Source organism: Sturnira hondurensis, unplaced genomic scaffold, assembly GCF_014824575.4.
Source record: "Sturnira hondurensis isolate 20B ecotype Veracruz unplaced genomic scaffold, ASM1482457v3 Scaffold0025370, whole genome shotgun sequence".
In the NCBI taxonomy this organism is placed as follows: domain Eukaryota; kingdom Metazoa; phylum Chordata; class Mammalia; order Chiroptera; family Phyllostomidae; genus Sturnira; species Sturnira hondurensis.
The window spans coordinates 11,464,186-11,488,413 of NW_028098001.1; the positions used below are offsets into that span (position 1 = coordinate 11,464,186).

At 37.8% G+C, this 24,228-nt stretch overlaps 1 pseudogene; it reads right to left on the minus strand.

The window, feature by feature from the left end:
* Nucleotides 1-5,952: 5,952 nt before the first annotated feature.
* Nucleotides 5,953-8,910, minus strand: LOC118982306 (PC4 and SFRS1-interacting protein-like; annotated as a pseudogene).
* Nucleotides 8,911-24,228: the final 15,318 nt, after the last annotated feature.

Genomic DNA, 24,228 nt, shown 5'->3' on the forward strand with positions numbered 1-24,228 from the left:
ACAAATCACAACTGTATCTTTATAGTTCCATCAACCGTGCTCCATACTTTTCTTAGGATCAGCTAAAAGGAATCCTTTAATGTATAAGTGGAGACTCATACTAGTTTCCTTTAGTGGGTTCTCTTTAATTTTTTTTACTGAATTGAGATGATAGTTGGGAAAAAATTAAATCATTAACATCTTTGTTGATGTGGATAGCAAGAGGTAACCTCAAAGGAAAAGCCTTTAGAGATTGTGTTTACTGAGGCATAGGTATTCTTTAACACTGAGCTGCACATAATTTGCCACCCACCAAAAACAAACTGCCAAAACATAATGCTTTAGTAACAATTAGTCAATTCTGACAAAAGAAACTTAGTAGGCTAAAAACGTAATTTTTTGAGAATGGAAAATAATAACAACAATAAAAAGTCTGTGTGTAGTGAATATGAATTCTAAAATGACACCACAAAATAGCACACTTAAGTTATATACAAATAAATTTAGAATAGGTAAAACAGTAATTTCTCCCTTTTAAGCAATAGTACCAGTTAACCTTTGTGCACCAAGAGGCCAAGTTAAGTACGTATTTATATAGCAAATAGAAAGTAACTGTCCACAATTTTTATTGATGAAATTAAAAACATAATAATAATAACTGAGTACTTTTTTGTAATAGAAGTCTACTAATGAAAAGAGTGAATTTTGTTGTTGTTACTAATGGAGACTCAGTGTTAATGTTTCTTATTATCCAACTGAGTGCAAATATTTTTCCATAAAAATCATTCCTGCTACTGAGGCTGTTGACTAGATTTTGCTCAGTGGCTATAGATTGCTGATCATTGGGTTAGATGCTTGGAAGAAGACTAGCAAAAACACTGTCCGTACAAGAACAAATAATAGTTAATCAGTAACATCCTTTGGTTACACTTTCCATGTTTTGTTACTGGTTCCTGGTACTGGGATAGTGTACTACACTGCGAACCAAATAATAGGGAGTCCTTAACATTAACTTGAAATCTTTTAGCAGAGACTAAGAGTATGTAAAAACAATTGTAAATACCTTGATACAAGAAAAGGAACCTAGCACAGAGCAGTGCGAGCCAGTCAACACAGAAGGGAGAAGAAAACAGCTTTCAGAATGGATAAGAGTGGAGAGAATTCTTTGTCAGTGCTAAAGAGTATAGCCCATTTATTACTAAGGAGGAACTAGAAATTTAAATCAGACTCTATCCAGAATGGTATATATTTGTATTCAAATCAATTGTTAGTAAAATGGATATCTTTTTTACTCTAGAATCTGTGTGGCTTTAGTTCTTACCTACAAATCCCTTCACCATCTTTACAAAGAATTAAGAAACATCCTAAGTGTATATATGGTATCTTGGCCATTTGAATGTTGGTGTTGACTGGAATCAAGCCTCTGAGCTTCAAAGTGAAAAAAATAAGACAACCAAGGCATGACCTCACTCCTATCTTTCTTTCCAACCAAATGTTCTATTAACATGACAAGTATGTCTATCATATAAGAAAGTCTTTGCCCATAGCCAGGTTCTATTTTTCATCAGACAAAATTCTTTGGCCTGGGACAGTAATTTACTGGTTCAAAAGGCTTTTTAAAAATAGACCGTGTGAGGGTTCCCTCTTTAATATTTTAAGTGACCCTAGGTAAAAGAATTCTTTTCAAGGAAAGGAATCAGTTAAAAAACTCAGATGCTAGAGTCAGGTTTCTGAGTTTAAATGTCAATTGTATGTGACCTTGGGCAAGTTACTTTTTGTTTCAGGATTAGCTCAGTTATAAAATGGGGTAACAGTCCCTGCATCATTGGATTTTGTGAGCATTGAGTTGATTCGTGAATGCTGCTTAGGATTCTGCCTGGTACATATTATATGCTCAATCTGTATCAGTTATTTGTGATACAGTTAAATAGTTACTATTTAATTTTCCTAGATAGTCATCATAATGGCAATATTACTTTTGATATTAAATGAATGGACATTTAATTCACAAATTCACTCACAAATATTTTCTGTGCCAAGCATTAATAAGGTCACTCGATAGCATAAACAAAATAAGTAAGATCAGTGATCTACAAGAAAAAAATTCCTGCATATAATTTTTCTGCTTTTTTCCTTTGAAATTTTTCACCCATGGTTCAGTATAGCCAAGTTTTCTCCAAAAGGATGATTTCAACAGTGCGTAGTGGTAGTTTCTACCACACAATGCAGTTCTCTTTCTAACAATTCAATGCTGTTCTGTTGTACCCGGAGGAGAGTTGTCTTCATCTCAGCTCTAGGACTATGGCGGGAGGGTTGAGTATCGCATGAAGCTGGAATATGGAGCCAGCTCAATGAAACTTGAAGGTCGCATTTTTTGTCCATTTTTGAAAGTTCAGTTTCTAAAATAGTGCTTATTTAGCACATAGTAAGTTCTTGGTAAATATGAATATGAATAATGGATAAGAATTTGTAGTATTAGGAGGTTTTCTTAAAGTCAAAAACTGATTGTTGTTACATCATTATGAAATAACACTTATTTGTATGCTTCTTCCCCATATAATATGTGAGAGATGTTTCCTTGCAGATGCCGAAAAAGAGTGTGTCAGAGCAGTTCAGAACACAGGCCCCACTTCACACTTCCTAGCCACAGGACTTTTCCTTATCTTTGAACCTCAGTTCTCTCTTCTATAAAACAGGGGCAATAACACTAGTATCATACTAGTGTTTCTTTTTTATCAAATTTTTAAATAAGTTGATATATAAAGCATTTATATCAGTGCTTGTCACATACAAGGCCCTGAAATGTTATTGAAATTATATAATAATCTTATATTATTACTGATATATCTTCTATGATCCCAAATATAATGTTAAGCATATTGTTTGTGATCTATAATTATTATTAGGTGACTAAATAATGTTTATATATTACAAAAATTTAAACTATTCTTGATCTTGAGAACAAATATATCCATAAAGCAAGGAGGCAGTACCTTCCCCTTCCAGTCCTGGGCCATATCTATTTGGGCAGGTTCAAGAGGCCTTTGATCAACTTCTGTTGTTAGGAACCCAAGGCAAATACAACTGAGAATGAGGTGGAACAGTGGATTGCTAAAATGTTAAGATATGGATTTGCACCTTTTCCTGTTTTACCTGTGCCTATGCACAAAGTGTATCACAGAGTATTACAAAGTATATCCTAATCTACCACAATCTGGCTTTCTCTGCCCACCGCCCCCCATGCCAATAAATGCACTTTGGCTAAGTTTATGGATACGTTTCCTGATAGACACCCCCACTGATGACTTCTCAGCTCTCCTCCGGATTATTTGAAGTGTTTAGGGTATGCTGTCTTTGGGGAACTCACTATGTCCTTAAAATATGAAATACCCCATATCCCATGCCCCCATCCCAATTTTCTTCTCTGGTTGCTTCTCTGTCCTCCTCACATCCCTGTAGTTTTCTTCCTTTGCTTCACTGTTATATGTTTATGTTTTCTGGGGTTGTCTATTTGAACCTATTATCTTCTTATAAATTCATCCTCACCCATGTTTTACAGTATTATATATTAACTAGTATATTAGACTGAATAATGACCTCTCAAGGTACCAGGTCCTAATATCTGGAACCTGTGGATGTTACCTTACTTGAAAAAGAATATTGTAGGTATGGTTAAGATAATGGTCTTGATAGGGGAAGATTATTCTGGATTAATCTGGACAATCCAGATGGGCCCTAAATGTCATCACCACTAGGGTCTTTATAAAAGAGAGGGAGAGGGAGATTGATGCAGATCATCACAGAGGAGAAGATAACCTGAGGCAGAGATTAGAATGACATGGTCACAATACAAGAACTGTCCGCAGCCGTCAGAAGCTGGAAGAAGCAAGGAGTAGACTCTCCCCTGGAGTCTGAAGAGAGCATGGCCTGCTGACACCATGACTTTCACTCACTGGTACTGACTGTAGCTTTCTGACCTCTAGAACTATGGAGGAATACACTTTTTAAAAATATAATCTCTATTATATTTTTTTCACTACCATTTAGTCCCCTTAGACCTTCCTCTCCCCAGCAATCACCACACCGTTGCCCACGTCCATGAGTCCTTTTTCCTTTTTGCTCAACCCCTCCACCCACTAACCACCCCCACTATCCCTGCTAACTCTGCCTCCACTAGCTGTCATCCTACTTTCCTGATCTGTGAGTCTGCCCTCACTGTCCTTGTTAGTTCCACTAGTTCATTAGATTCTACATATGAGTGAAATTATATGGTATTTATCTTTCCCTGACTGACTTATTTCACTTAGCATAATGTTCTCCAGGTCCATCCATATTGCCACAAAGGGTAAAATTTTCTTCTTCTTTATGGCCGAGTAGAATTACATTTTGTAAATATCCCATGGTTGTTTTATCCATTCTCCTACTGATGGACACTTGGGCTACTCCCATATCTTAGTGACTGAAAATAACACTGCACTAAACAAAGGGGTGCTTAAGTTCTTTCAAATTAGTGTTTTGGGTTCCTTCAGATATATTCCCAGATATTGGCTCACTGGGTCACAAGGCAGATCCATTTTTAATTTTTTGAGGTATTTCCATACTGCTTTCCACAGTGGCTGCACCAGTCTGCATTCCCACCAACAGTGCAAAAGAGTTCCCCTTTCTCCACATTCTTGAAGCATTTGTTGTTTGTTGATTTATTGATGATGGTCATTCTGACAGGTGTGAGATGATATTTCACTGTGGTTTTAATTTGCATTTCTCTGATGATTAGTAGCATTGAACATCTTTTCATATATCTATTGGCTATCTGTATGTCCTCTTCGGAGACATGGCTATTTAGGTCTTTTGCCCATTTTTTAATTGGGTTGTTTGTTATTTTTGTAAATACTTGTATTTATCTTGTAAATACTTCATACATTTTGGATATTAACTCCTTATCAGTGAATATGTTCTCCCATTCTGTGGATTGCCTTTTTATTTTGTTAATGATTTCCTTTGCTGTGCAAAAACTTGTTAGTCTGCTGTAATCCCATTTATTTATTTTTTCTTTTGTTTCCCTTGCCTGGGGAGACATAACAATAAAAAATTGCTACAAGCAATGCGTGAGATTTTGCCGCCTATATTTTCTTCTAGGTTATTGGGGGTTTTTTTGTGCTTTTGGTTCTAACACTTAAGTCTTTGAATTTATAATTGTGTGTGATGTAAGAAGTTGCTTTAATTTCACATTTTTGCAGTTGTCCAACTTTCCCAATGCCATTTATTGAAAAACTACCTTAACCCATTGTATGTACTTGCCTCCTCTGTCAAATTTTAATTGACTATAAAGCTGTGGGTTTATTTATGGGCTCTCTATTCTTTTCCATTGATCTGTGTCTGTTTTTATGCCAGTACTGTGCTGTTTTGATTACTACAGCCTTGTGGTATAGCTTGATATCAGGTAGTGTGATTCTTCCAATTTCATTTTTTTCAGGATTGCTATTGCTGTGTGGGGCCTTTTGTGGTTCCATATACATCTTTGATATATTTTTTCTAGTTTCAGGAAATATGTCATTGGAATCTTGATAGGAATTCCAATGAATGTATAGATTGCTTTGGTTTTAGTATGGACATTTTGACGATGTTAATTCTTTCTATCCATGAACATGGTATGTGCTTCCACTTATTTGTAACTTCTTAAATTTTTTTCTTCAATGTCTTCTTATAATTTTCTGAGTACAGGTCTTTTACATCCTTAGTTATGTTTATTCCTAGACAATTTATTCTTTTTGAAGCAATTATATTTGTTGTTTTAAACCCCAAGTTAAACAGCAGCCAAAAGAAACTAATACAACTAGAAAATCTAATCTATTTTTTTACAATTAAGCAATGTTTAATTACTTTTAAACAAAGATACAGAGATTTTCTCCCTTAAAACCTATGCTTCTAAAAATTTTAAACTTTCAGCCATCTAAGTACTTCAAATGAAAACCATTACAAACTTCTCAAATGTTTGGTATATCCCATGTATGTCAACATAGAGTCCTTCAGAGATATTTCAGTCTCTCTATCTTCATGGGATGGCTTTTTCTTATTGATTGCCTTGTCTTCTTTTTCACATGCTACGGTTGATTACTGTGTTGAGCATCATATCCTCCATTTGAGTATTTGAACCTATTTGTTCCTTTTCTAGCTTTTTGTTTGGCTCTTTCTTCCCTTGATTTTTGGTTTTATTCGCTTCCTCATGCTATCTTTGTTCAGCAAGAGATTTATTCAACTCTTGTGTGATTACAGAATCTCTTACAGCAATCAAAAACATGTTTTTAAACTTGCTATGCAACACTGTAGACTTTTTCATGATAATGTAGTCACTTTGAATCGCTGTATTTTCTTCACTGTTATAATTATTTGTAATTATCTGTGAGTTTCTGAGCTTGTTGCTTTGTGACCTGAAGTGAAGCAAGTTCATCCAAGACCTCAATATATTTGTTCACATCTGTTCACATCAAGATGATCAACTTTGAATAGAGTTTTTATTTCAGCATATATTCTTTGAAGTCAAGAATCCATTGATGTTTCTCTCTTCTTCATTTTCTTAACTGCTGGCTTCTTTCCTTCATTTTTATTCTGCTGCCCAGTTTCCATTTGTTTCTTTTGCTTGTGTTTTCTATCTTCTGTTTTTTTCTCATGTTGGTCTTTTAGCATATTCCTTCTATGATCAGACAGAAATTTTCTTCCACCTTTTCTCTTCTTTTTGCCTCCTTGATCATCTCTTTCTTCAGAATCAGAGGTTAATATAACTTCTGTGTTAGCTAAATTTTTCCTTTTTGATTCTACTTCTATCTTTTCTTTTATATCTGGCTCTTTTGTTGGCTTCTTTTCTTCCTTTAGGCCCTCTTCATCTTTTTTTAAGCTGCTTTATAGGTTGTTTCTCCTCTTGTCCTCTTTTCTTACTTTTGTCTTCTTCGCTTACCATGTCACTCTACGAAGGACAGGTCTGTTTTATCTTTTTGGGTATGCCTCTTGGTTTGGGAATCTTGACTTCTGTATCTGCAGCTCATTCTCTTTTAGGACTCACTCTTAAATTAACATGCTGTTTCTCTTGTCACTACTCCTGCTACCTTGGTTTCTATTTACTCTGCTGTCTTTCTCTAAAAATCTATATTGGATTAATATCTCTTTTTTTGCCAGATCCACAAAGCCAAATACCTGCTGGACATGTCCACTAGATTTCCCATTTAACAACAGAGCTAGCTGTTATTGAGCACTTGCAAAGAGTACTTGCCAGGCACTGTTGTTCTAAAGCCCTTTAGAGATATTATATAATTTAATCCTTATTTTTAAGAGTTCATTTGTTTATTTATTTAGAGAGAGGGGAAGGGAGGGAGAAAGAGAGGAAGAGAAACATCTATTCAAGAGACATTGATTGGTTGCCTTTCACCCTGACTAGGGACGAAACATGAGCCCTGACTGGGATCGAATCGGCAACCTTTCACTTCACAGAACAGTGCCCAACCAACTGAGCCACACCAGTCAGGGCTAATTTAATCTTTATTTTAATACTCATTATAACCCTATGAGGTACTTTATTATTCTCACTTTAGAGTGAGAAATTGAGACACGGAGAATTTAAGTAGCTTGCCCAAGGTCGTAAAGATGTTAAATGCTAGAGCTAGAATTTGGGACTTAGGGTAGTCAGACTTCAGAGCCAATCACTAGTGGCAGTGCCCTGCTGCTTTAATTGTCTGACATCTCAGGCTGCTCAGAACTTGTGCTATGCCCAGGCAGAAGCATCCAGGACCTCTGAGGACAGATCACTTTAGTTGAATTCATAAAACCTTCACAGAACCGCTATTACCTGCTGGGTGCTCAGTGCCAGTTCTTTGCAGCCATTACCAGGGGCAGTTTGCTGATCCTATTCAAATATCAAAATCTCTCAGTCTAAAACACTTCCCAAATTCATGCAATTTCAGAGTTAGAACCTATACCAGGAGGAAGATCTGGGCCAGATATGAATTACTGTTGCCTCCTAAAAGCCTCATGTTTATTGACGAATTCTGTCCACAGAGTACTGTGGCTGTGGTGTTGCCATGGCCAATTTCACTGCATTGCTATTGGGCCCTAAAAGAAAGTGAAAAAGCTGGAATTGAAAGCATCTCTTTGAGTTTTTATAGAGTCTGACCTTCAATGCTCTGTATCCTGTATCTGGAATCCCAGGATCCTAGGCAATCCAATATTCCCCTCCTGATTCTTCCATTATAGTTATAAGTTGAAATGCGAACAGTAAGAATAATAGCTACAATATCTTAGTCATCTATGAGGTGCCAACTGTACTGTCCATTTAGTCCTTTCCACAATTCTGTAAGAAAATACTATCATTGCTATTTTATAGATGAGATATGGAGGCTTAATGAGGCAAACTCTCTAACTTGTCCATGCTCTAACTTTTTTCTCATATCACCTTGGGCAGGACTGAAGAAAGTAGCAGGAGACAACCAGGTATTTCATAGTTCAGGAGGAGGTCAACTCAAATTCTTTCTCCATTCCCCAAGCAGCCAGGTTTTGTGATTTCTGTCTCTGATATCACCTCATGCTTGGGCACAATAGCCTTTAAATAATACTGATATTAATTTATTGCATATATATACGTATTTATAAATTGCCAAGTTCTTCTGCGTAAAAGAGCTCCCTCCATAAGTATGGAAAGGTAGAGCCTCTTCTTCATTCTCAGATTTCTGTATTGGACTAACCTGTCTGTTGAGAGGTGTATTTTCTGTTAAGCTAAAGAAGTTTACGTCTTTGGGGACTTTCATTTGCTCAGGCGTTGGGTTTTTTAAGATTTGAAAAAGTAAAACATTTTAGTCACAGTCAGTTAAGACGGTTACCTCTTCCCATTTCAAATTCCTCTCCACATATCTTTCTGTTGGGTGGTGTCAGATTGGCTATGTTCATTTTGGATATTTGGCTAATGGGAAATCGAGCTGTGATCCTTTAAGTTTGGGTTTTGTGAAATGTAGTCTGCATCTACTTCTGGATAAAGCTAAATTGTTGCTAACTGTCCTCATGAAGGAATACTTTCAGAAATACTCCTGATCCCACTTGCTTGGGATCATGGAACGAAAACACGGGGTTAAAGGTTAGAATGCAATAGGAGCCTATTCTACAATGCCAGGAGTATGTGGATGACAGAGGAGAACGAAAGAAAAGATTTGAAATGTTCAGAGCCTGAAGCTCATTTGTGGAAAATTCTTCAAACCATCATACATATAAAATTGTAAACAAAGCTTTAGATTTTCTGATGCCAACTTAACTCAGAAATTATCTTCTATCCATATTCTCTTCAGAATATGGAAGTGAAAAAAGTTAGGAATAAAAACACCATAGGGTGTGTCAGGAAGGCAAATAAAAGCATGAGTTTTATGGTGATGTTTGTCTGCTTATTAAATATATACTTCATGGTAATTTCTTATCTTATTCTAATTAAATGTTCACTTATATCTATTATTTTGCATTTCTCAATTAAAGGTGGCCTCTATAATTATAATTGCAAGCTTCAGATTTCACAAGTTCTGCATCTGCCTCGGCTACTACAGAATTTAAAAATGCACTAACTAATCAGATCCTTAAGTGGATGGTGGATGGCAGGAGAGAGGTAGGAAAAACAGATCTGTGGGCTTCCAGGGGAGTGGTTTTGGAAGTGAATGGGACATAGGCTCTCCAGCTGTGGAGAGAGTGTCAGGCACCGCATGCTACCTGACCTCCATGCCAAACTCAGATGACCAACTTTTGTCCCAGTAAGATCAGTCCAAGGATCAGGCAGCTGTCACATCACTGCAGGGTGGGAAAGCCTCTGCCAACCTGCTGCCACATCTCTTCTCCACCTCTTATAGAAACTAAATGTCAGACACGTTTTTTGGAGTTTGGGTAATTTTCCAGTTTTCATGAGTGAAATTATTAAAAGCAACATTCTTATAAGCAATTTGTAAATGAGTATTAAATATCCTTCACTACTGAGGTTTAGGAGACATTGATGAAGATGAGGGTGACGACCCAGCAATCTTCACCATGCACTATGTATTAGACCATATGTTATACATGATATTATGCATGCTCCCAGTTTATCCTCCAACACAGGAGGAAACTGATGTTTAGAGGGGCCACACAGCTCTTGGCTGGACAAGATTTCACGGAGGGTAGGGCACAAAAAGAGTTAAATGAGAAGTTAGGAGGCAAGGGCTTTAAAAATTTCAGGGATTTCATAATCATGCCTTGGGCCAGCCCTGCTTAACTGTTTTCCCCGACTCTAGTAAAATGCTGATTACTACTTCTCCTAATCACACAGAGCAATGCAGAATACACTTTACACTATGTAGGGTGTAAAAAAAACCTATGAGCAATAAAATTATGTTCACCCAGCGTAAGTAACATAGTCAGGATTAAAAGCCAAATGACACCTGGATTTCAACAAAAACCAGTTACCAAGGGGGAAAGGGTTTTCAAGACAACTAGAATAAGACAGTTAAACATTAACTTTCAGTGTGTTTAAGTTTTGCAATGGTGCGGTTTGGAAGCTCTCCAGCAGGAAAAAATAGCTATTTCCTTTTAAGAGGAGAGCTCTCTGCAATATTTTCTTTGTTGAAATAATGTGATCCTTAATGAGGTCTTACATGACCCAAACTTTAAATGGACCCATTATTTTAGTTGACCTCATTCTTGCTAGGTTTTTACAGGTCAGCAATGAACTATCAACAGCTTCCTGATAAATAATCCTACTTACCCAAAGAACTGTTAGTCTGTTCGTCTTATCTATGCTAAGAGGAAGCTTTTATTGTACCAGGCTTCCTCAGTGAATAATAAAAACCAAACTAAAATTCTTCAGAAAGGTCCAACATTGTGAGGTTTGAAAATGAAGAAACAGATTAAAAATTATGGTGCTGTGCTGTCTCCAGCTATGTGCCTGCTGAAAATCTATGGTTCATCAGAACAGGAGTTGCTTTTACAGTGGAGTCAGCAGCCCAACTAGTCAGGTCACGAGCTGCTCACTGGGTAGCTCCCTCAAAGTGCGTGGAGATTAAGCACATGCAGTCAATTACTTTGGTGGCCTGGTTTGAGAAGCAATGGGTAAGGCATCTCAAGTAGCAACCAAAGTAGCTCCCACTGGAAGTTAATTTTCTACAATTAGAGACTCATTTCTTTGACTCTGAAAATCTCTAAGAGTTTATTATTAAAACACAATTGCAGTCTTTGTCACCTGCCACAAAACAAGGCAGGTTTCTGATAGTAGGAGAGAGGCATGTTTTTACAACTGATGCAAAGTATCCCAGGAAGAAGAAAGGCGATGAATAGTACATTTGTTTTTCTCAAATGGCAGAGGGAGTAGGGAATTTATGTTGGTCTCATCTAGCAATTTGTAAATGGGTTGTTGGAACATATGGGTCTTAACATGTTCATAGACTGTGGGTGTGGGCATATGTGTGGAAAGTGGAAAGGCTTATTATTAGAGTCTGCCTCTCGTCAGCACAGCATAAAGTTCCCCAGGTAAGGGTGTGATTTAAAGGGTTTCTGCATTTGCTAATTGCCCTGCACATGTGCCCTTTCTTTCCAAGGCAAGTTTTGAGTTTTAGTGATGATTTATTATAAGTCTATTTCTCATCGGTTAGAGACTTGTCCCAAAAATCAGTTTAAATTCAAGCTGCTCAAGTAGATATGGATAGAGAGATTCATTAAGATGACCTTCTCAAGGGAGTCATTCTATCCTACACTAGACAAAATGAAACATAAACACACCATTTGATCCAATGTACTATACACTTTTTATTACTCATTGTGGTGATGGAAGTTTTCCACAAATCAACAGCGGTGACTTTATACATTAAATAGAGCAAGGATCAGCTTGGATTGTGGAGAAGTTCAGTAAAGTTGGTCTTATTTACCTCAGAAGATCAAGGGATATTCCTTCTCAGAAGAAATGAAAACTTAATAGGCATTGAGTTTAATATTTCCCCCCCTGAATGCATTTTTTTTGTCAATAGTCTAAGCTTATTTATTAACTCTCCTAGAGAATAGCAATTGCCCAGAAGAGGAATGTCTAGCCAAAAGGTATGAGAAAAGACCTATTGGTGACCATCAGGTTATGTTCCAATTCTTTTTAAATGTACCCTTCAAAAACAACAACAACAAGAGCTGGTTACCTGTAATTTTCCCCTATTAATGGTATAATTTTCTTATAGTTTTACTCTGCATAATTATAAACAATTTTTAAGTAGCAGGCAGGGTATAAACACAGGAATGTAATACTTGAAATAAAATATATCACAGAACTCTGTATCCTCTCCCTTTCTGTCCTTCGCAAGGTGACCTCTTCCATTTCCATGTATGTGAAGATATCTTTATTTTGACTAAATCCCTCTTCACCTTAGTATAGGCCAGTGGTTTCTAGGACCACTATGCTGAGTAGTAAATCCACTTCACGCTAAAATCCCGTACTGGCCAATACGCATATATATGCATCAAAAACTAAAAGCAAATGTCATGAAACTACACCATGGCATCTGATATTTTCTATTGTACATCATTCTATTTCAATGATATTGCTGGTTAAAATCACCAAAAAAAAAAAAACCTGTGTGACCCTAATGGGTTGTGACCCACAGTTTGAAAAACAGTACTATAAGCCAGCATCATTATTTGCCCAGATATCTGTAGCAGCTTATTAACTGGCTTCCTTTTTCTATTTTGCTCCTTTTGATTCTCTATTCTATAGCGCAGTAAGAAGGATCTCAAAGACAAACCTGATAACGTCATTCATCGCTCAAAAAATTCAGTGGCTTCTTGCACTAACAATAAAATCCTCCCAAGGCCTACCTGATTTATCCGTTGACTTTCTCTCCAGCCTAATCTTGTGCCCTCTCTCTGTTCCTCAATACGCTCTGGTGCCATAGAGTTTGTTTCAGTTCCTCCAGGACACCAGATTTCTGTCACTCTGGGTATGAGCTGTTCCTGCTGCCAGGAACACTCTTTCCCCAACTTCTAATGGCTTGCTATTGCTTATTTTTTAGTTCTTGGAAAAATTATTTTCTCTAGAAAGAGACTTTTCTTGACCACCCTAGTTGAAGTAAGGTCATCTCTACTTATCTATTTCAGCCAGTTGTGTCAACATTTACATTTAGAAAAGTGATTTAAAAAAGATATGGCAGCTAGAAAACTTTGACCAAGTAACAGGCAGGATGGGCTGGTGGGAGGAAGACCCAGAGGAGAATATTACAATTCGAACAATGAGAACAATAACAGTAAAACAGATTTCAACTGGCAAGAAATTTCAACTGATAATTGCCCTCAGGGGATGGCCAAGTCAAAAATTTGACTGCTTCATGAGTTTGGGCAATGTAATCCAACACAGATGCTGGACCAATTTATGTTATAATGATATCATAGTTGATATTTTCTGTTTAATTATAATCAAAGTAAAATTTCTAGTGCAATTAAATATAGTAAAATATATTGTAGGCATTTATTGGCCAAATTGATTTTAAAAAACAAAGTGGCATCAGCCCCAAATGAAAGCAAAGTAGACTGAGACCAAAAATGAAGGGAGCCGTATGGGTAGATTAGATGTCACAGCAAGAGACTTGAAACTGGGTTCCCTTGTGTTTGAGAAGACTACAGTATCCTTCAGGGAGACACACATTTGTCCACACACTCTGGGAGCATAATTTATATTTCAATTTTACAAGACCCATAGTTATGGCCAGTGCTTCTAACTAGGTGCACAAAAGCCTTTTAATTTCAAGAAGAAGAATGTAATGCTATCTCTGTTGGTTTGTGAATGTTGAATTAAATTTTCTGTAGTTCATTTCTGCTATATCACAATAAATGATATAAAATGTTACCATCTGAGAGGAATAAACTGAAGAAAGAATCATAATCCTATATAGTGGATAGATGACCACCATGCATCTTAGATTTTTGAAGAACTAAACAGTTTTAAAATATACTGTCCCTTTCTCTTCCTAATCATATTAGTACTTTTAAACCACATATTTTGGTTTTTGATTTGGGATACACAGTCATGATACTTAAATGTTTTAAGAATATAAGAACAAAAGTTTTAGTCAAAATGTTTATTAATATATAATTTGAGTAATAAGATAATATTTTCATAACAGTAACATGGAACAGACCAACAGCAACCAGAAGGCGGGGGGAGGGGAATAATGGTGAAAAGAAGAGGAAGGGACTAGTCAAAAGGAGGGAACGACCCATGTCCATGGATCATTCACGTGTGAATGAATGATCCACAGACATGGACAATGATGTGCAGATTGACTATGGGAGAGGGAGGGGGCTGGGCAGAGGAGGACAAAGGGGTAAAAACTGGGACAGCTGTAATATAATAAAAATAAAAAATTTAAAAAAGTAAATGGTATATTTAAAAAAATTTATACCTGTGCATGAAAGCATAATTTGAAATCTAAAACTGATTATTCCTCATATATCAGTTGATTTGAAAAACACAGAACAGTGGTGGGAGTTTCTGAAGTGTTCCTGGAAGTGTTCAAGACTAAACAAGACAAGGAAAAGTTAAATCTAAAACAAAAAATTCCCATGAATCATATATAAGTGGGGCTTCAGAAAAATGAGTCAGCAAATGGTCATAAAATAGGAAACTTTGCTTTGTAATAGCATTGAGGATATTTATTAAAACTTTAAAGTTGACTATATTCCACCTGAAAACATTATTCTACTAACTAGAGAATTTTCACTACAGATACGCAGAACATAGTTAGACTATTTTTCTTCCGATGTTTTTATTTAATTATTTTTCAAGTACAGTTTTCTGTCTATTACTCCCATCCCATCCCACCCCCGTGCTCCCCCCTCCCTCTATAGTTTAATCTAGATTATTTGCCAGGTGATTTTTAGGTAACCATAGTGATCAGACCTAAAGTATTTACAAAAGGCAGCTTAATAATGGCTGATAGCACTGATTTAATAGCCATTTATCTGTACCAATACATAGAAAATAGGAAAGGATGTGTGAAAGAACAAATATCTAGGAAGAAAATTAGGGAAGATACAAGCGTGTGTACACACAGTCTCACTTCCCACAGAGGCTGCATCCAGTGCCCCCCAACTGTCCTGCAAATCACAGATACAGGTGTAGTACTCTACCTTAGGATTTGAGCAGAGCTGAAGGCTCGGGCTATTCATGTTTTAGTGCAATGTAAAGCACAGTTTGTAAAGCCTCTGGCTAATTTGATCACTACAGGCATTCAAAATCAATAATGCAAGTTTCAAGTGAATAACATTGGTCTAATTAAATTTAGAAGACAACCGAAATTTCCATTTTGTTCTATTAAAAACAAGAACTTTAACCAGCATCTGGCTGTTTAATATCATGTACATAAAGCATCTAAGTTATTAGCTCATTTTCTTTTTTTAATTCAAATCTTTGCTATCTTTAGATATAAAAATGGATTAAGAGTTAGTCATGACAGGTCATTCTCTGTGATTTACAAAGATAGTGTGACTCAAAATAATGCCCTATCCAATACATAAAGGGTAATTATTTTCATGTCAGAAATATTTTTAAGTCATCTTTTCACTTGGTCTATAGTTATATGAAATATAATACATCGTAATATACTACATAAATATAATATTCTGCTACAATAAAATTTAAAGTAAAATATAATGGCTTTTTGATGTTATCGTCTTAGGATTATTATTTTTTTTGAATAATGAATCAGAAATATAGATGCACTACTCTGAGCATCAAACAGACTCGCCTTGCAGGTATCACCAGGACTCAGGAGCGTACAAGCTGCCTGTGTCACATCTGATTATACTAACTTCCTCAACAAGCCCTGTAACCCACAGAAGCATGTCAGTTACATTCCAGGACATATCGGGAGTAGAATGGAAGCTACTAGACAAGTTACAAGTGCTTACAAGAAGCATTTCTTTTCTAACACACAACAAAACCATATATTCCTGGTCAGTGGGAGGATGTCGAACTACCACTCACACAGAACTCATGCTAAGTGGATGGAGTGGGATGTGATTGCCAAATTAATGTCAGTGAAAAAACAAATATCTTCAGAATTTTAATAAAAACTAGGGAGAGGTTTTTTTGAGACAAAAAAAATTTGCAGGCATCATTTTTTCTCTTTTAATATTCTAACCTGGCTTTCTGCTAAGGAAAATTGAGAATGTCACTTCTTTTATGCTAAACAAGTACTCATTTCATTGACTAATTACAAATTTCAAAACTTGAAGGACAGTTCTTCTATTCTTCTTTAGAGATATCTTATTTATCTGGATGGTGAATACTTAATCATGTGTTAGTCCAAACTCCCTTTTAATTCCCACTACCTCTGTTGGAATTGTGGCTTATTAGAAACCAATCTTTCAGAGTCAATTAACTAGCCTCTTGAAGGCTTTCTTTTTACTAGAAAGTTAAATGGAATCTCTTTTATCCCATATAGCTAGAATAAACTCAGGCGTCTTAGTGCTCCCCATTCCAACCCCACAGAGTCCCCAACTAGTTTCCCAAGTCACATTTTACTGAGGGAGCCCAGGATTGCCAAGGTTAGGTTAGATTTTTCTTCCCAGAGTAATTTTCAGTGTTGAAAAAAAAACCCTGTCTTTTAAAAGCATTTGTCGGCCCTGGCTGGTGTAGCTCAGTGGATTGAGTGCGGGCCTGTGAACCACACGATCGCGGTTCGATTCCCAGTCAGGCCACACGCCTGGGTTTCAGGCCAGTTCCCAGCAGGGGACTCACAAGATGCAACTATACATTGATATTTCTCTCCTTCTCTCCTTCCCTTCCTCTCTAAAGACAAATAAATAAAATCTTTAAAAAAAAAGAAATAAAAGCACTTGTCATCTTAGTAGCTTTAAGAAAACATTTTTGTTTCAACATAATTTCTTGTGTTCAGTTTCTCAGACTTTCTACAATAATGCATTTTTGGTTGTTTACTATATTTCATAGTAACTTCTCTCAAATATCATCAAGACAATATTAATTGTACTATTTATTTATTTGGCAACCCATAATTATGAGGCAAGGGAAGGAAATTCATAGAAAAAGTCTTTCGACAAAAAGTAATTATAGTGCGGGCCTGCGAACCACACGATTGTGGTTCGATTCCCAGTCAGGGCACATTCCTGGGTTGCAGGCCAGTTCCCAGCAGGGGACTCAGGAGAGGCAACCATACATTGATATTTCTCTCCTTCTTTCCTTCCCTTCCCCTTTAAAGATAAATAAATAAAAATTTTAAAAAAGTAATTATAGAAATGTTATTACTGAATCAACGAATGGTTTATGCATATGATTAAATATACCGATTCCATAACTGCTACAAATTCTGTGGTAGTTACAAAATTTTTGAATTTGACATATCAAATGGTGCTAGCAAAATGAATAGAATGATTTTAAAAATATCTCCAAACATACACATATATTAGGTTATGACTATACCTAATTAGGTATATGAGCTCGATATCTGGTATAAGAAAATGGTTATACTTATACCATAGGTATATCCATTAGGTATTTCTGCCTAGGTATACCTCATTAAGTATATGAGCTGGATATACACATAGAAGATGGTCTTTTATTTTTTTCCACAACGGACATTAATATTTTAGGTCAAATTCCTTTTAGAAAAGAGGAATAAATTATTATATTTTCTCTTGTGCACGTCTCAAAGTTTTATAAGCACTATAAGTAAACATCAACATTTTCTTCAGATATGTTAAACATTCTTCCAGTAAAAACTTGCAGAAGGAAAAACTTACAATAGAAATATTACTTTGGGCTAAGGAATTTACTTATTCATATTTGAAAATATATGTATATTTCCCGTTTACGTTTTGCCCAATGAATGTAACTTTTGAATGTCTCTTTTGTTTAGAGTCAGCAAACCAGTCTGGTCCACGGGACTTGCAACACTGATTGAAACTGCAGGCATTTCACCAACGTGTCAAAACAGGAAGAACTTCTGGCATAACCAGCACTGATAGTACAAGAAAATACTGGTTGGTCTCAGTGATAAAGAACTTTATTGAAGAACAATCTACATGAAGTTTGATTTTAAGAGTGATGATATAGGTTTGTGTATCATATTTGTAGCTTGCATATTGAATTGCTTAAGATCACTAATCAGGACAATGGATAGATTTTTATGTGGTCATAAACTTCATATAAATATTCTTAAAAATAACACCTTAGGAAATTACACTTATAAGGTGCTTAATGGTAGAGTAACAATGCTCTATAAGATGTTCACAGGTGAGAATTTAGTCTACACAACAAAACCTGGGAACAGGTAGAGTATCCCTTCAAACTACTTGTTACTGATCATTTTAATTCACTGGCACAAATGTAAGCTTAAACACTGGGATCAAGAGGAAGAGGGGTTAGCCCATGGTTGAGAGCAACTGAATTTAACTAATTTTTCCGTAACTACATTAATTTGGGGAAAATCATCCAGCCTTTCTTCATCTTTAAAGTTTGGACTGCACATTGGGCAGAATAATTTTAAAGACAAATACAACATGATCTCACCTATAAGTGGAACCCAATTAACAAAACACACAAATGAGCAAAATAGAACCAGAGACTTGGAAACAGAGAACAAACTGACAGTGACCAGAGGGGAGGGGGAAGTGGGTAACAGGGGAAAGAAGGAGAAAGGGCAAGAAAAGGAACACGAATAGAGGACTCATGGCACAGACAATGGTGGTGGGGCAGGATTGATTGTGGGAGTGTGTAGGGGGTGGGGCACGGGAAAGCAAAGGGGAAAAAGGTTGGACAACTATAACTGAACAACAAAAAATATTGCAATAAATAAATAAAAGTAAAATGAGATAGTATAGAAAAAAATGAACAGTTTCAAGCTATAAAAGTTAACATCTTGGCTGGTAATAACCATACCAAAAAAAAAAAAAAAAAAGCTGGACTGCTATTTCCAAACTAACCTAGAAGTTGTAGGACTTAGGATGTTTCTGGCCTTTGATAAATCCTAAACAAATATTTGTTATTTCCTTGAAGAAACATGGGGGAAGGCATTTCATAGGCACCATTTCCTTGTGAAAACAGGTACAATGCTCCCTCCTTCTCCATGGGGGATATGTTTCAAGGCTCCCAGTGGGTGCTTGAAACCATACATATTGATATAGCACTAAACCCTACATATACTGTTGTGTTTTTTTCCCTACATATACATACATGCACTTTACAGCTTTTCTTTGGCATATCCGAATTCCCAGCATCACTATTCTTGTGCTTTGGGGCCAATTACTAAGTTAAATAAGAGTTACTTGAATACACCCATTGTGAGGCTACCAAGAGGCTACTAGGTGACTAATAGAGAGGAGAATCTACAGTGTGGAGATGCTGGACAAAGATTTATGTCCCACAGAGTGAGACCTCAGGATATTTTACTACACTACTTGGAATGGTGAGCAATTTAAAAGTTATGAATTGCTTATTTCTGGAATTTCCATTTAATGTTTTTGGACTGCAGGTAACTGAAACTACAGAAAAAAACACCAAGGGTAAAGAGGGACTACTGTAATTTAGCTCCAAAAGTGAGTTTTAATTTCTACATGAAGCACTTTGATTAGTTGCTTCTCAACACTAACTGGACAGCAGAGAGACCTTCAGTTTCCTCTGCAGTGTAGACATCTGCATACGCATGTTTCTACCAAAGGATGCCTGTCTGTCCCTCAGTGGCCTTAGTGGTCACTAGGACTTGCCCTATAAAAGCAGTTATATGGCAAGGGGTGAAGGGTGGCTCAAATTCCTCACATTGCCACTGCTCTGCCTAGGCTTCAAGGTGCTTCTGAAGGCTTGTATTACTTTTTGTGAAAAGGAGCACAGAGCAGAAGCAGTGGAAGGTGGAAAATCAATGGAGAGAGTGGAGAAGGCTGGTGTGAAAAGATCGAGGGGGAGACGAAAATACAGGAAGAGATTGGCTAGAGTGCAGTGGGAGAGAGAAGCTGTAGACCCAACAGCAGTTTTCTGGGCTCTTCTCCCTCTCCTTCTGGGTACGAGCTTGGGGAAATAATTTCATATGTTTGCTTGCTACCTTCTTTTTTTAAATTTATTTTAATTGTTGTTCAAGTATAGTTTTCTTTTACTCCCATCCCAGCCCACCCCCCCACAAGCCCTCCCCACCTCCCTCCCATTTCCACTCCCCCCACCTAGTTTTTGTCCATGTGTCCTTTATACTAGTTCCTGTAAACCCTTCCCCTTTTCCCCAGAAATTCCCTACCGTCTCCACTCTGCTCACTGTCAGCATGTTCTCTATTTCAGTGTCTTTGGTTATATTTTGCTGGTTTGTTTGTTTTGTTGTTTAGGTTCCTGTTAAAGGCGAGATCATATGGTATTTGTCTTTCACCATTTGTGAGAAGACACAAAACAAAGCAAAATGGAAAAGGTAGTATGACTGCTAAGCAAGCCTGGAGCAGTCTCCCAACCTCAGCTGGTGCTTCAGTGTTAGTGATGTTTCTTGCCAGCTCTCTGTAAGGCTGTTTAGCTTGCTAGCTCTCTACTTTCATGAAGGCAGGTCCTTCACTGCTGGGGAAGAAACTCCCACGAGTCCAGTTATGTCCATACATTCTGGTTCTCAACAGTTGTTTCAGGATAAAACATTTTGATTCTCAATGTTATGTCCAAGTTGAACATTCAGAATGTATAAAGAAAGAAGGAGCAGAATGTAGTCCAGTTCGGTTTTAAGTCAAAAAGGAAAATGAGAAGACAGGGAAAAGACTGAGTTAAGAATGAAAGGGATTAGGAGAACAGCCACTTGCATGGGCGGGTCTGAACCAAGGCTCTTCCACTTCTGTAAGTTACTTACCCACCATTTGCCTTATTTTCCCTATCTAGAAAATGAGAATGTAATAACTTAAAGTTCTGATATTTGAAGAAAGTATAAAAGAAATAATGTATATAAAATACTGAGCACACTGCTTGCCACATTATAACAAACTAAATAATATTAACCATTATTAAAGCTAAAAATGATTTTCTTCTTATGGTGATAAGTCCAGATGGTGATTATGGTGATTGTTACTACAACTTTTAGATCAAGACCAACTAATTGAAAGTGCTTTTTTTCCAAAGAATGAATGTCAAGTTTTTTTTAACAAATGTCAAGTAGAGATTTAGAACATCATATTGCCATAGATTTTTCCCTTTTAAATGGGGAAAAGTAAATATTCACCAAATATGTTCAGAAGCTAAAGCTTGAAAAGAAAATTGCAAGTTTGCACGTAAATTTAATCTAAGACTGTGTTGAGAGATGGCTGTGAATGTGTCTGAAAGCCTAAACTTTCTCATTTGATAAATATTTTGGTTAGCTAGGAAAAAATAAATGCTTTGCAATTTCAAAATTTGCAATTTTATATAAGGATGAATGTTTTTTCTTCCCAGAATGTAAATATTGTCTCTGTTTGAAGACAGGGAAAAGAGGGACAAAAGAAACCAACAACAGATGCTTTAACTCAACAATCTATATAAAATGGCCACTATGAATCAGGCACATACAAACCAGTCAAAGCACCACTAAGGCACTGCTAAAAGTGAGATATCCCAGATGCCCTAATGCAAGAGGTAGGGGCTGGATATGGAGATTTGGAAGGTTACAGTGAAGGGAAAAGGTTACAGTTGGGGGTGTGGAATGCTTTGTTGAAGGGTTAAGGAAGTGTCAGCCACAAAGCCCTGACAACTTAGGAGAAAGGGGTTTGCTCCACCACTGTTGAAATTCATCTTTTCCCCAGCAAAATGTCTGATGCATAGCAGACCCTCCATATCTGGCTTCATACTCCACTTCTGTCTCTCAGCCATGCCCTTCATTCTTGGTAGAGGCCTTAAGAGCAGCTGGGCAGAGAATGCATCTACTTGGGAGAAGGTTCCAACCTAGAGAACAAAGCTGTAGGGCTGTTATCAGTGTAGTACAAAGTATGGCTGGGCTCCTGTGTTAGGATCACATGGACAACTTGCTAATATGCAGGTTCCTTTAGCTCTGCAGAACAAAATCATGGTCATGAATGAAGCACGGGTACTCACCAGTTCTGAGATTCTCCTTTTTTTCTCCCCCCCTCCTTTTTTTTTTTGAGGGTTAAAATAAAGTACAAAATAATGGCAGTGGGGCTAACCTCTTGCTTTTTTTCAGCGCAATGTATCTCATGTGTGATCTACCTCTTTGGTCTTCTTTCTAGAAGGGGCAGAATTCATATTGACCTTCGAGGAGGGGAACATTTTTAACAGGCCTTTTGTTTTTCTTTTAAGTATTTTTTTTTCTATTTGTATTGGTCTTGCCTTCCAGTTAGAAGGTACTGGCAAGATATGGATATCTTGTTCTTGAAAATTATGGCTAAATAGCAGTCAAAGCCAAATGGGTTGAGTTTAAGGCCTGACCCAACCATTAGCCACGAAACTTGGGCAAATCTTTTTATCTCTAGGTATCTGTTTCCAAATCTCTGACATAGAATACTTTCTTGAACTGAAAAGTAAGTGTGGTTTTACCTGTAAAGAGTTAGGCCCAGAACTGATCAGTAAATTCCTAGAACCTCCCCAAACCTTATCCAAATGCACTGTCAATCTGATTTCTTACCGTGGTAGTTTATACATCCTTTCTCAAGCATTTTCTAATTCTCTTATAGTGCCTCCTTTGCTGATAACCCCTTTTCTCCTTCTTCCTCGGCAATTGAAGGAAAGCCAAACAACTATTCTCTTTTGCTCTCCTCTCCCAGTTTCCCCAATCCTAGTTAGCCCACTATTGTGTCAGACTATACTTCTCTCTTAACACATGTTCAGTTGAACTGCACTTAATGTATTCATCTGGCATGTCCATCAGACTGTGTGAAATGTAGTCATTTTTAAATTCTCAGCATCTAGCTTGATTCCTGGCAGTTAATAATAGGTAGTCAAACCATAAACCCACACAGATGTAATTTTTCTGAATGCCTGTATAGAGTGGATGGCTGGACAGTCTGTTTCTGGGGAGGCATTAACCTATGAGAATTGTGTGGTTGTCTTCTCAGCCTCTCTTCTGTGACGCCCCACAGAGCTGAAGGATAATGGCCTCCGTCTAAAGCTCAGCCAGTTTCTCTGCTTTGGGACACAGCTCTGCAGGGTACCAGCAGGGGGCGGCGTTGTCACGCAGCTGGATGCTCCGCGGGTGACCGTCCCCCTTGCCCCGCCCCCCGCCCCCGCCCAAGGCACATAGCTTTGGTGGTAGGCCCCTAGTCCCCTGGTTCAAAGGGGCCGGACTGTTCTTTCTCCAAGGCTAGATGGCTAGGGTAACCTGGGCCAGAGGAGGGAGTTTTCAGCTTCTTCTTCCCCAGCGCGCTCTCTTTAGCCCTTACCTCAGCGTCTCCTGGCGTCTCCGTGAAAGTTACTCTTGGTTGGGGAAGAGACAGCGAATTGGTGGCCAGGTGATAGTGGGGAGCTTTCTAACAAAGATGGTGTTGAGAGTGCGCGCGGGGATTACCTTTACTCTCCTTCCGCACTGTTGGAACGGTAGAAGCTAGGGGAAGAAACTTTTATGCTTTAAACTTAAGGCATAACGACTTTCACGTTTGGTGGAAAACTACATTTCACATTGCCATTCGTCAGAAAAAGGCAAACCTTTGCTCCGTGGGAGAAACGCGCTTTGCCCCCTTGGGCACTCTGTGAGAGAACCGGCCACGACGTGCCCAGGTCTGCTCTGGGCCTCTTTCGTCACCCAAGCGGCCGCGGGCTACCTGCGCGTCTCTCTAGATCCGCCTAGTCCCGGACCCTCCGCAGCTCGCCCGCGCGAGCCCCCAGGGCGTTGCTCCGGAGCCGGGAGCTTCTCCTGCGCAGGAGTGGGATGTACGTTCGCGGTCCCGCCCCCGCACCTCCTCCGGCACCGCTGGCGCTGGGAGGCTTCCTGACTTTTCGAGAAACGAAACCCTAAGAACAACCCCTTCCTCTCCGGCACCGAGATTGATTTGGGAGGACAAGTGGACTCTAACTCACCCCGACACCGGGTTTATTAATGAAGTAAACGGTCGCACCACAGTTCATGGAGAATCTTTGGAGCCCCATCAATAAGCTGTAACGCACTGTATCCAGCGAGAATTTTTGTTTGGGAAGTTTCCGCAGTTGCGGGATTTTAGTTGAGATCCTGTTTTGAGGACCACCTAGGCATTTTTAGTGTCTCCTAGTCAGGGGAAAATAAAGTGTGGGCGAAGGGGACTTGTACATAGGTTAAATATACATAAACACACGCAGTG